General features: G+C 37.5%; 1 long non-coding RNA gene across 2 annotated transcripts; it reads left to right on the top strand.

Moving 5' to 3' along the window:
* Positions 1-18: 18 nt before the first annotated feature.
* On the top strand, positions 19-12427 carry LOC104912289. 2 transcript variants are annotated; one of them, XR_794551.3, is made up of 3 exons: positions 19-998; positions 3370-3512; positions 8087-12427. It is a non-coding gene; the product is annotated as an uncharacterized LOC104912289 (long non-coding RNA). The 2 variants fall into 2 exon arrangements; XR_794550.3 differs by having other exon boundaries at positions 7606-12427.
* Positions 12428-13261: the final 834 nt, after the last annotated feature.

Here is a 13261-nt window from a genome sequence, read left to right as displayed (position 1 = left end):
TAAAGAAAGCAGCTGACAGGAAAAACATGAGCAATAAACAGCAGCAAGTGAAATTATGATACGCACATATGCGCTAGAACGCAGGTTGACTAGAGTGGGGGTCAAAAATTTGTAACAAAAAGCAATTTTGGATCATGCATGCAGCATTAGTAGACGTCAGATGCAATACCTAAGAAATCATACTTGAAAAATTAGTCTCAGATGGGTTTGAAATGAGCACTGTCTTGTGGATTTAAAATTGTCTGACAAGCTATAAATGAAGGGTAATGATAGATGGTGAGATATTGAGCTTAGGGGGAAAAAAGAAGCAATACAAATGTTTAAGCACCAGAACATTTTGACTGATGAGAAGCATTTATGAGAATTATGTAGTGTCTCTGAACATTGACCAGAGGTGGTATGGCAACCACCACCATGCTGGGAGAATCTGGGAGAGTGGGCTGAGAGAATAATCTGACATAAATTTTAGAAACTAGAAATAATGAGTATTATTACAAAAGAAAAAAGGCATGAAGCAAGGCAACCATTTTAAGTTAGGAATAGTCTCCTGGAATAAAACTTGCATAACCAATGAGTGGTTTTACACATTTTTGGATGTCAAGAAATAATATGGACATTTAAAGATGGGAAAGTGAGGCAGGAAGCTTAATTATATAGTATGAAATGGTATGACTTATTCTATAGCTCAGTCACTAGAATGAAAAAAAAAAACTGGTCACTTTTTGCATGTGTATCATTACATTAATCTATATTCTAAAATTAGTTGTTCTTATTATTACTGGTCATTACTACCATGTGAGCAAGAAATTAACCTTGGGCATATGTGGCCAGTGGAATGCACCATGTGGCTATTATCCCTTTTCTGTCCTGTAGAAATACCAGGCTGTCTGCACAGCAGAGGAGTCATCTATAACCACAAAGGACAACTGCACGATTTAAATCGGTAAAGCAGATGAAAGAAAGAGCGAGTATGAATTGATTAGCAATGTCATAATTTGGTAAGTACATTGAAACTTCCATGTGTTTCCTAATCCACATTGATAAATAATTGTACTCCACACCCTCTGTCTTCTTCATATTATTGTGTTGCCAGCTTAAAAACACTAGTGCTTAAATAAGAAAATAACCTTATTAAAGCTCACATTTGCTGTATACTCCATTGATGTATACTGCTGTGTTTCAAATAAGTATAGTAAGATAACCTTGATTATGATCTAGCAGGGCCTTCATAACCTAAGGACTTTTCCAAACATAGCAGGTAGCTGCGATTCAAGCCTACAAGTGCTGTCAAGGTGATGGTATCTAGGAGTCACAACTAGTTTTACAGTTTAAAAACTGCAGTAAAAACAAATCAATACACTGACTGAGGCTACTTCTCAGAAAGAAGAGAGAAAAAAATACAAAGGTGAAGATTTCACAAGGTAGATTAGTAACCACTACATGGCAGCCTATAGCTATTTTTTATCCTCAGCTGCACTTCCTGAATTCTGCTAGGTAATGCTGCAGCATCCTTTATTGAGTCAAAGATTTTTCATTTCCATTATAATAATAGAAGTTTGTTCAGACTTAAAATAAGTACAATAGGATCACAGCTTATGCTTCCCACTGTAATACTAACTAGATGTTTTTCCTATCGCATTTCAAAAAATAAATGACACCAACTTCCAATCCATCAGAAGAGTTACAAAAATACAACAGTGGGTTTGAAAAATTACTTGAACTAGTCAAAAATAAAAATTTGTTAATATACCATAAAAGCTGGGCTTTTTTATTTTTATTTTTTTACCCCACCTCACAACATGAGAGTCTGCTACTATTAATAACTGTAATTTTAGCTTTAACAGGGTACTAATGCTGCCAGAAGATTACTTTTTCAGTTTCTGAATCCAACCACAAAGAGATTAAGTAACAAGCATATTTTAAAGCCTTCAAATTTTACCTGCTTCCAGAAAGATAGATATTTTACTGAAGAGAATGAAGATTTTATTTCCTATCTATTCTTAAAATGTTCATAGTTACACTAGTTTTCAAACAGGGAATCTGACCGTTTTTCTTTCAAAGTCTCTATAAAAATCAGCCACTACTGAAAAGCTTTTATTCGTTAATAATTTGTACAAACAATGCAAACTTCCAATGGCCTAAAGCAGATAAAGGGCTAGGCTCATGGAACTCAGCCCAGTCTCCAAATACGTGTGATTTTTACTCTGTCACTTTTATGCTACTTGACGGGGCACAAAATGGGCTAGAAGAAGGGCTTTCTTACCAAAGGAACAACGCCTGCGGGGGAATTCCTCTCTCTTTGGGGTCATCAGTGCCACTGACACCTCCCATGAGTCTGGAGATGCCAGCCTAGGTTTTGGGATGGCTGTGCAAAACCCGCATATCAACCACAGATTTTCTTATGTGAGAAACACAATGCTACACAGAAAGGCAGTTTTTGTTGTTGTTGTTGTTTCTGCCAGCTGTGAGCTGTGCCTTCACCACAGCCCACTAATAAAGTATTTTTCCTCACAGTTTCATTCATTGTAATACATTGCCATTATGTGTTTTACATTCAGCTCTCCTATTCTTCTGTATTTGCTGTTCTGTTCCTTCTCCCTTTTTAATGAATTTCTTTCAATCACTCAGTTAGAGTCTACTACCTTGCATAAAGTCAGAGAAGTATACTTCAATAAATCACACACAGCTGCCCATATCGGACATTTAAGTTTTGTCAGAAGCCTGTCTGCAAGCCTTCTTTTGAGAGAATTTTGAGATTTTGAGAGAATTCTTTTTGGACAGCTCCATCCTATAATGCAAATCAATCACTGTTGTTTTTGGAGCTTCTCTGCTCCTGTGGGATTCCAGAGAAAGAATCCTCTACTGATATTTACAGGGGCTATCTGAGACTGAGGTAGACGGAGTTGCCACCAGAGTGCCTTGCACCAGAACCCAGCAAGATAGGCAGTAATGACCTACTGGGGAAGCAGCAGGTGTACCACCATGCTGTGAAATATTCTGAGCGCTTTCTTCATGAAGCATACCTTCAGGCAAGAACGAAGTCGCATATCATTTAAATATTGTTTCACGCTTTGTTTTGGGTTATCTAATCGGTTTATTTGATCTGTTCTAATCTGTATTTCTGAAAATTATCAAAATATAAAGAGCACTGTGAAAAGACCATTCCAACCTTCCCACAAAAGGGCTATGTCTTGGAGGTTTTGGATTTGTTCACACACACACACACACACACACACACACACACACACCCCTTTTGTCTCTGTAGAGGTTTGAAAAAGCAGCAAAAATAAAAAATGTTTCTGCTAACTACTATCTGTCATTTTAAACAGGAATTGATAGCTTTGTTTTCTTACCTTCACAATTTGGCAGCCATTTTCAAGAAAGAAGTGTGTGTTGATGTGGGACTCAGTAGCAGCTTGCAAATAGTCCTGCAGAAGAAAGGAAATTTAATTTCATATCCTTAGTGTAATAGGATGCTGAACAACACAAGGACAGTGAAACCTCCACTGCAGGTAACAACAAATCCCAAGTCCTTCACTTGCCAAAGCTTTTGTTTGCCCATTTCATTTTTCCTTTAAGCAAACAGTAGCTCTGCCATTTGAGGATCTTTCATCTTTCTTTTTTCCTGCAGTACTGATGTTTGTTCCCAGGTATGATATGAATTGCCAAAGCGCTGTCTCACAGGCTTGCTAACAAACTCTGTCGCTGCTCCTGTGCCAAGGAGTGCTCTGGCACAGGCACAGAACAGCCTGCAAACGTCTACCTTGCTGCTGCATAGAACCTGGCACTTCTGTTCAGCTCCAGAGTCTGTGAAATCTTAAGGCTGCTGAGGTTATGTGACTTTTCAAGGTCATACAAGAAGGGGCAAAGCAGGTTTCCTTATTAATGAGATTTGGGATACATAGGTAAGAGTCTGCTCCTACATAAGCACTGTGGGTTTTTTGTTACAGAAGAAAAGGATTTTGATTTTCAAAACACCACTGCAACTTCTTTCATTTTAAAACATTGTCCAGAAGGAACTTTATTTCCTTGTACTGCCAGCCCCTGTTAAAAAGGAGAGCTTAAGTATACACTAAGGATGATCATAAATAGCCTACAAAATCTCTATGCATATGAAAGTGATAGGAATGACTCAGAGAAACATCAGTCAGATGGAAAAAAATTGGTTCAGATATCTGTATAGGCCTGCATGCAGGGCCTAAAATAGTTTTAATTTCCATGAAATATAAAATAGAAGTGTAGCCATGCACTTCATTTTCTCAGCAAGCTCTCAACGATAACAGCAATTCATAAGCCTCGTCACTTGGAGCTATACATACATAAATGAATTCTACTCACTCGAGAGCTACAAAACAGAGACAAAAGCCACCTTCACCAGAAAATTTCTGTTTTCCTCCATCATTAGAGAGAATGCACCTTCAAAAAGCTGAGTTGTGAGCCTTTGCACAGAGCCACAGAATAATGGTTATACAGGGAAAGCAACTCTTAAGCGGGCCAAAAAAAAAATAATATTTTGATCCAAAAATTGTGCATTTTTTTTTCCTTAAAATGGGTGCATGAGCCACAAATGGCTCATGCCGTATCATGCTTATTGAAATAAATATATTTTATTGAATGGAACAGCATAAAAATCTACATATCTTGTTGAAATATTCAGTGAGTCACTCCTGCCTAGCAAGTGCATTATTACATGCTCTCATTCTAAACACAAAGACAAACAACTGTAGAGATTTTTGCATACATCATTTCAAATCCATCAAGCACAGTAGATGTTACAGCCTCCATTCAGCAGCATACATTTTTTCCTGTATCTGAATCAGCTCTTAGCTATACAAAAAAAGATGCGATTATGTCTCTGTTGAAGTAGGAGATGAATGAGTAACAGAAGAGAAAACAAACACAAACCCAACAAAAAAATCCCAACTAGTCAGTCTGCAGATAAAACACGATCCTTTACTGCGCTTTGTGCTTAAATGAAGATTGTAGAGAAATGGCCTGATTTGTGGAAGTGATGGAAAGAAAGGAAAATAAAGGAACTCACAGAATGATGTTCAATTAAAAACAAACAAACAAAATGAAACAAACCCTGACTTTAAGCCTTTGCTTCACTGTCAAATTTAAGTGTTGGTTAAGTTCTTCTCATTAGCATTGTCCTTTCACATAAGCAAGAGAAAGCAAGATTTTGAACGGGGTGAAGATGACAGCTCTGTTCCATAATGTATTCAGCCAAGGTGCCCTTATTCATGTATTATACACATGGGCATTTTTAATATGCAGTTGCAGCTATTTAAAACCTTGCTAATGATTCATGGAGGGAAAAAAAAAAGGAAAGGATTGGTCTACTGAGAGTTTCACATATATGGCATGTCATTTTTCCTCTCACTATTTTAAAACGAGTGGCATCTGCGCAAAAGCTGAACTCTTGTTACTAAAGAGTTAATCCACCTTTTCTCTGAGATGCTTGAGTGAAGCTCACTAACATCTCTTTGTTGTTGTGATGATAGATGCTGGTTCCTGTTTTCAGAGAGAGCACTTCCAGGTTTCTGAAAGTGGGGAAAAATGTCATCAACAGTGTGGTTGACAAGAATTGTGGCTTTTGTTTAATTAAAAAAAAAAAGAAAAAAAATTTAAATTCTTCAGATTTGTATTAGTGATGTACTCACACTGTCTAAAATGAGCATCCAACTCAATAGTTGACCTACTCTTCTCTGTTCTCTTTAGCCACAAAGAAGGATTGTTGTTTTTCTTTTTTTTTTTCTTTTCTTTTTTTTTTTTTCTTCCTTGCTTTAAACAACACTGAATCAAATGTCTGATACCAAGAATATTTAGGCCTGGCCTGTTTGCTACTGTTGCGGTAAGAAGTGAACACGGATGCACTGCTTAATTTATATGGAACATTTTCCAACCAACAGAAACTTGCTCATTGATTTTGTTTGGCATTCACAAGTACATATCAGCAGAGTATGATAGTAGCAGAGTACATAGTACAAATTTCTAATCCATTTAAGATTATGTATGTCTTACCCCCTTTCAGAGTATTGCTAATATACAAAAATAAAAATAATGTGTAATATTCAAGTCATCAAACAACTGAAGAGTAACAGGATAATGTAAACTGAAACGGCTCTCATACAGACAAACTGAACCTCAGTTTTTACATGACAGAGCTCTAGCTCATCAGCATATGAATTGTGTTAATATCTCAAAACCTTTGCCTTTATGATTAACCGTGGGATTATAATACCCACGAGAAATAAGATACCATGACCTGTCTTCAATTATAGGTCAGGTATTCACTGTTTGTTTAAAGAGCAGCAATCTCCTGGGTTTAGTGTCTTACTCATCGCCACTTGTCCCCTGCTAAAATGTCCTAAAGATAAATGCATTCAAGAATTGTCATGGCTTTTACCCAGACCTTTCCTTTTAAGATGGTAATTTGAATTCAACACAGGTCAGCAGAAAGGAGATGGAATTAACCTCTTAAACATATACTCTATAGCTGCTGGAAGGAGGGGGTCATGGATCTTTGTACTGCCACTCCTGCCACAAGTGACCAGTATCTGGTCATCTCGTCAAAAGGATTAGAAAGTGAATAAAAGGGTGACTGAATATTTGTCATCTTAGTAAGAGTCAATGCTATATTGTAAAAAAAAATTAATAAATCTTTTAACACTACAACTTGATGGCTGCCAAAAAATACCTGATGCATGCATATGTGAAATAATAATGTGAAGTAGGAGCATGTACTGCGCAAGGGAATCTGCTGTGTAGACAAAAACTGTAATAGCTTATAAGTAGCTTTCGTACTTTAGCACACAGAAACAACTGTATGAATACCTTAACTTATCTATTATCACTGTTATGTAATATGATATATCCAAGGCATTTCGCTATCTGGGTTGCAAAACTTTTTGAAAGACTAAAACAAAATACAGTTTGTATGTTAACACTTATACATGGTCCATCATTATTGTAGTTTCATTGCTACATTCTATTGGCTTTTTATCACAGTCAGTGATGCCTGTGAAAATTTTTTGCTCAGTAGTGTCAGGAGAATCATTTCCAGCAGCAGATGTGCATTTCCTTTCCTTGGATTAAGGCAATCATGAAGTAGCTATCTTTTTATTTATTAATAAAAATGTTGTACAGAATTAGGGGAATTTAATAGCACCTGACTGAACCTCTGCTGTAATGTGATATTGCAGATATCATGGTTACTATTCACACAATGAAGCTGATATTTAGCTCATGGGCTTTACTATTTGAATCACCTAAGGGCAGAACTCACACGCTGGCAAACATGTGATACTGCACTGAAATACACACCACAGCTCAGTCAGCTGTGTCCTTGGGCCCATGAAAGAACTGTTAATCAAATACTATTAGATGTTTCTGATAACAGCACTGAATGCAGAAGCTAAGTTCTGCTTTTATTTAGTGTAAACATGATAAGTAACAAAGCATGTTTCCAGTTTTTATATTTCTTAATTTGAAGTTCAATTTTTCTTCTAGAGAAATGGCATAAGACTATAAACAAAACATATGGTCAGTGTTTTTGTTTCTGTCACAAACATGACTTCTGTTAATTATCAGTATTCTTGGCAGGCTCAGCAAAGAAGTCCAGGAAGATATTTTCAAGAGTCATCAGATTTTCACACTAAATGAATTTTAGAATGTAAGCAGCACTCATGGCTTGCCCCAGAAAAATCTGTGATTTCCCTTTCCCTTCTACCACCGCCACAAAATGTACATATTGTCTTTGCATTAAATGGCGAGGAGCACAGCTGAGTTAAAATCATAAATAGCACAGGTTTATGTGACACAGGCTATGTGATAGTTACAACATGTAACGGTGGTGGATCTGATTTCTGATTTTATCACTTCCTCTCGCGTGTATTTGAAGAAGTAGTTGATCTGCACTTTGTGTGTCTCATCATGTATAATCTGGAGATAACTGTAAAACTCACACAAGATCCTTCAAAGCAATGTAACTACCTTAAAAAGCCTTTAGTTTTCTTCTTCTCACTATACAGAATTTGATGCATTCTTAAAATAGCAATCAGCAGCCACAGTTTCATTTTTCCAGGACAAGAGACCTACACACACTGCATGTGTGCAACAGAACTTGCTTTTATTAAAACAGTGTACTGTGAGCTATTCTGATGAAAGTCTTATCAACGCCCAGGAAAGCTGGGCCACGTATGATCAAGCTGGATGAGGGCATGAAGACTGGTTTAAAAGCCACAGTATTGCCTCTTCCTGTGTGAAAGACTCGTGAGAAATTTTACCTCTGCTCTGAGAAGCATTCTGGAGAGAATAAGTCAAGGCACAGCTTGCTCTGCAACCATGACGATCACTGTAACTACAACATGCCAAGCTTGAAAGTGTTGGTCTGCAGTAGAAATAGAAACACTGTCTTGTACAGAACATAGAGTTCTTGTCATGATGGCAGGGATTAATCTGTATTTGCAGGCCATTATTACCAGGCTCAAAACAGAAGTCCCAGTTCAGCAAAACAAAGTGCTCTAAATTATCTTAATTCACAGAAAACTGTTTAATCTTCAGAGTGACTTCTTTATTAAGAAATCAATAATCCATTCATCTGGCAAGTCAACCTCTTATGCTAACTGCAGGATTTTAAGACAAATAACTGCATGCTTGATGGCCCACAACATCCTGTGAAATGTCTCATGAAGGAACAGCTACTCAACCATATAAAAGCTCTGGAGATTCCCTTCATTCGGTCTTTTATCGTAATATCCAAAAAGTGGTAGCATCACAGTGCTGATATTGCTGCTTAACATGCAAATTCATGTAGTCTCTTTGCACCTGTCTTCCCCTCTGTTTTGCTATTTATGTCCTGTTTCTTGCCTTCTACCCAGATTGCAAGTTTTCTAAAGCATTAACTAAATGAGAGCTAGACAGTGTCCATACCTCCTGGGTGCTATAACATGTGAATAATAATTATGCTAATACTATCTATTCAAGAGAAAAACCGGGACTGGCAGTCAGAGACCAATGTAGTCAGATGAGCAAATATTATAACGATACCTTAAAATGACACTGATGTTCTGCCAGGGCAACGTAAGTGACATCAGAGGACTTTGGAAATTTAATGTTACTCTAGTGAGTAAGACAGAAAAAAACAAAACAAAACAAACAAACAAAAAAACAGAATAAGACCATGAATTAGGAAATTAGGAAGCATTTCGTTAGCTTTGCCATTTCAGGTGGAGTACTGAGAAGAGGCAAAGGCAAGCATCACATGTAAACCACAGGAATTCATATAACACATCACCTCAGTTTTACTTCGTCTGAATTGCAGAGAGAAATCAAAATACTTTAGTGAAGTTTCACATCACTGGGATATGGGATTTTTAAATTACAATGGTATTAATGATACATTCCTGGGATGCATTATCCTTTAGAGTATCCTAAAATAACAACTATTTCCACAGGCAGTAATCCTTGAGGAGAGAAGAGCTCACTGACAAGGTTCAAACTGATGAACTGTAATGCAGGTTTGCATTTATTGACCCTTTTTAATCTGGATTTTGGAGATGCTACTACTGTGAAATTCCAATATAGGCAAAAGATTCACAAATTATTATTTGAAAGATATCGGGGAAGATAACATAAAATGAAAAATCTTAATCTCAGTGATTTAAATTCTGAACCAGTTTTATCCTAGACGTTTAACTGAGAAAACTGGAAAAAGACACATTTCAGAGGTGCAATCACAATGGCAGTGTCATAACCTAAAACCAGCCTTACAAATCCTGTAACCAGTTTTGTTCTGGGCATTTTGCTGGGATGTGAAATGGATGTTTCTAATTTCTGTGGCGGCATATTTCACCATTTAACTCTGACCAGTTTCAATGGAAAGAGAACTGATTTGGTCACTTAGTTACTTGAAATACTTAACCAAAAGTTTCTGTTACACTGGAAGCAAGTCTCTCATGAAAAGCTTTGTCCATCTTAAAAGAGAGCTCACAAAGCAAGTGAGACATGATGGTGGCCATTAGAGAGTGGAAAGATGAATGTGAATTGCTGCCTGTGAAGTACTGCCTCGTCTGTCTCAGGAGAGCAGCTGCCAAGCACACTCAAGAAAGAAATCTAAAATCAGACATCTGTATGTGCATTGCGTCCACCATGTTTGCTCGGAGGAGAGAGAACCATATGAAGCAAGACAGCAAAGGTGAAATCCAGCAAGACATCCTACTTTATTGCCATGGCAACCCCACCCTGATGAAAAGTAGAAAAACAATAAAACATCTTTAGAAAGAAAAAAATAAATCAGTTGCATCTACCAAGGGAATTCAGGAAGATGCAATTTAAGGAAGAGCTTAACATTTCCACCGCTTGGTAACTATTTGAAACAACAGCATGGCTACAGCTTTTGCAAGCTGCAGAGTTGAAACATATTGTACTTGATAAATTATTTAGTTTGCTTAGCAGCTGAATTCTGAATTATAAGTGAAAGCTGTAGTTACACATTATAATCTTTAATGTTGCTGTAGCCTAACAGAATATTATTATTATGATTTTCCTTGATGCCTTCTGACATCTGTCACCCTTTAGTACTATAATCACCTTTCCTGCATTTGACTTTCAAGAATGGATGAATGTGGATGCATGCATGTCTTATGCAAGCGAATGTCTGAGTCTCTATGTGTGCACTTAGAAAGAGTTTCAGGCTTTGATGACTGCTGTATCTAAATTCATTATTGATTTTCATGTGAATTGAAGGAGATTATGTACAGGCTCCATATGGACCCTGCTGGGGTCAGGTATCAGAAATAAAACATCTGCTGGTAAAGAAAGCAGTGACATATCTTGCACCACAGTAATGATGAGGAACCGGCATAATAACGAAAGGATGCTCTGTGCAAGCTGCCAAAGGGGCAGCGCTAGGACAGATGGAAAAGGCTTGTGCAAGGCAGTTTGTATGCACAGCTCCTGTGGGAGTTAAAACTGCTCTAACTGCCTCCCTCCAGAAGGCTCCTGAAATGGAATAGCCACACCAATATTGCCTGCCCACTCTCTGCACTGAAGTCTTCCAGTGCAGCAGAGGCTTTACTAGTTCAGGAAAGCGTGCTGTTCTCCCTCAGCCTTAGGGAATCTGATTTAGTATAGTTATGCGTGCTAAACATAATCCTTTAAATTTCATTTGTTATTTGCAAATGTGTTTGGTGTTGGTTTTTTTTTTTTTTTTGGTAACTAATTTGCATGGGCAATGGATATTCTAATTCTGTATGAGCAAATGAGAAAAGCAATAAGACTATCTTACAAAAAGGCATTTTGAAAACTAAATACATTATTTTCTGTTTTAAACAGCATACATCTGCATGGCTGTTACTGTTAGTATTAACTGTAGCTAAGGCATTATGGTGGCATCTGGAGATCTTATTTCAGGTTATAATTCCTATATACAAGGTGGTAGATACATCAAAGAACAGAAAAAGAAGAATTTAACTTACAGTAGGTTATGTATGTGGGAACTGTTTGTAGATCACTTGTATGCCAGATAAGAACTTTACACAACCACTCCCCTGTTTCTGTAGATCAGCCTTCCTCCTTAATCCTGTCTGTTCATATCACATGTGATATTTCTCCCTGGCTCTTCAGCACTCACTCAGATGCTGATGCCCCAAAGTGGAGAGAGAGGGAAGTGTTCTCCAGGAACAGCTCAGAAGCACAAGTCTGCCCCACCACATAAAATACGAATCTCTGCAATGGCACTGTGCAACAGCAATGGCAGATGTTCAAAAAGGAGATATAAAACACAGTCAATTCCATGGAAACAGTCTGGCAGGTGAGCAAATACATATTCAAATGCAACATCAAATCATAGAATAAAATCACAGAATCACATAGACTAGAAAAGACCTTCAAGATCCTCAAGTCCAGCCATCAGCCTGGCGTACCAAATCACATCACTGAACTATGTCACTTAGTGTCACATCCACACGTTTCCTACATGCCTTCAGGGATGGTGATTCCACCACTTCCCTGAGCAGCCCATTCCAATGCTTGAACACCTTTTTCCATGAAAAAATTCTTTCCCACATCCAATCTAAAATTCCCTTGATACATTGTGAGGCTGTTTCCTTGTATCTTATCATCTATCATCTGAGAAAAGAGACTGACACCCTTCATGCTGCAATCTCCTTTCAGGTAGTTGTAGAGAGTGATGAAGCCTCCCCTCAGCCTTCTCTAGACTAAACAGCCCCAGATCCCCCAGCTGTTCCTCATGACTCATTTTATAGTCCCTTCACTGGCTTTGTAGCTCTTCTCTGCACATGCTTTAGCAACTCAATATCCTTCCTGTAGTGGGGGACCCAGAATTGAATGCAATACCTGAAGTTTAATCTCTTAGTAACTGGAAGGATGAAGAACTCTGTACTGCAGTAAATTCATTACTTTTTTTTTTTTTTCCTCTGAAGGGAAGCTATGTCCTTTAATCTTTACTATATTCATCAGAAATCACGTTGAACTTTAACACAACACTGCTTTAGTGTATGATGTAAAATGTAGTTATGATCACAAGAGTTTGTAATAAATTTTGTGTGCCTATAAACAATAACTCAGCAGGTGGCGTGTGCTACCCCTATGCTGTGAAGAGCACATAGACAATGTTCTTTGAAATAGCAGCAATTCAGAAATATGCTTACTTAGAAAAATTACAGAGATGATATACCCCCTAGTACGAAAGAAAAGATGTTTGGGCTTTTTCAAAAATAAATCATTCACGTGGGAAGGAAACCTGTGCATTCTGGCAAAGGTCACTGAGACCTTGGATAATTCACCAAAAAAGATAACACCAACTAAAGATTCCTTAGAAAACAGTTAAAACAGCTCTAACTTCCATCACTGAAGATATAGCAGGAAAAGCTGTCTCCTTGCAGTGTGTGCATCACTCTTACTAACATTAATGAGATATGGCTTCCTGTATTTCCCATCAATATTAATGAGAGATGCACGTGCCACTAATGTTAATGGAGAATACACATGCGTGTAACTCCCATTAATGATCATTAGGTACCCACAGGAGAACCCTCATTAATACTAATGAGTGTTGCACGTATATGTAATTCCCCTCAGTAGTAACCAGAGATCTATGTGCATGTATTGTCCATTAGAGTTAATGAGAGATACACATGCGTGTGGCTGAAACTGTCATTAATGTTAATGCATTGTGTGCAGGAACTGACAAAAGAAAATACTTTATCTTGATAACTGAAACTTGCCCTTTGTTTTG

This window comes from Meleagris gallopavo, chromosome 10 (assembly GCF_000146605.3).
Source record: "Meleagris gallopavo isolate NT-WF06-2002-E0010 breed Aviagen turkey brand Nicholas breeding stock chromosome 10, Turkey_5.1, whole genome shotgun sequence".
In the NCBI taxonomy this organism is placed as follows: domain Eukaryota; kingdom Metazoa; phylum Chordata; class Aves; order Galliformes; family Phasianidae; genus Meleagris; species Meleagris gallopavo.
This window is presented reverse-complemented; position numbering and strand designations above follow the sequence as displayed.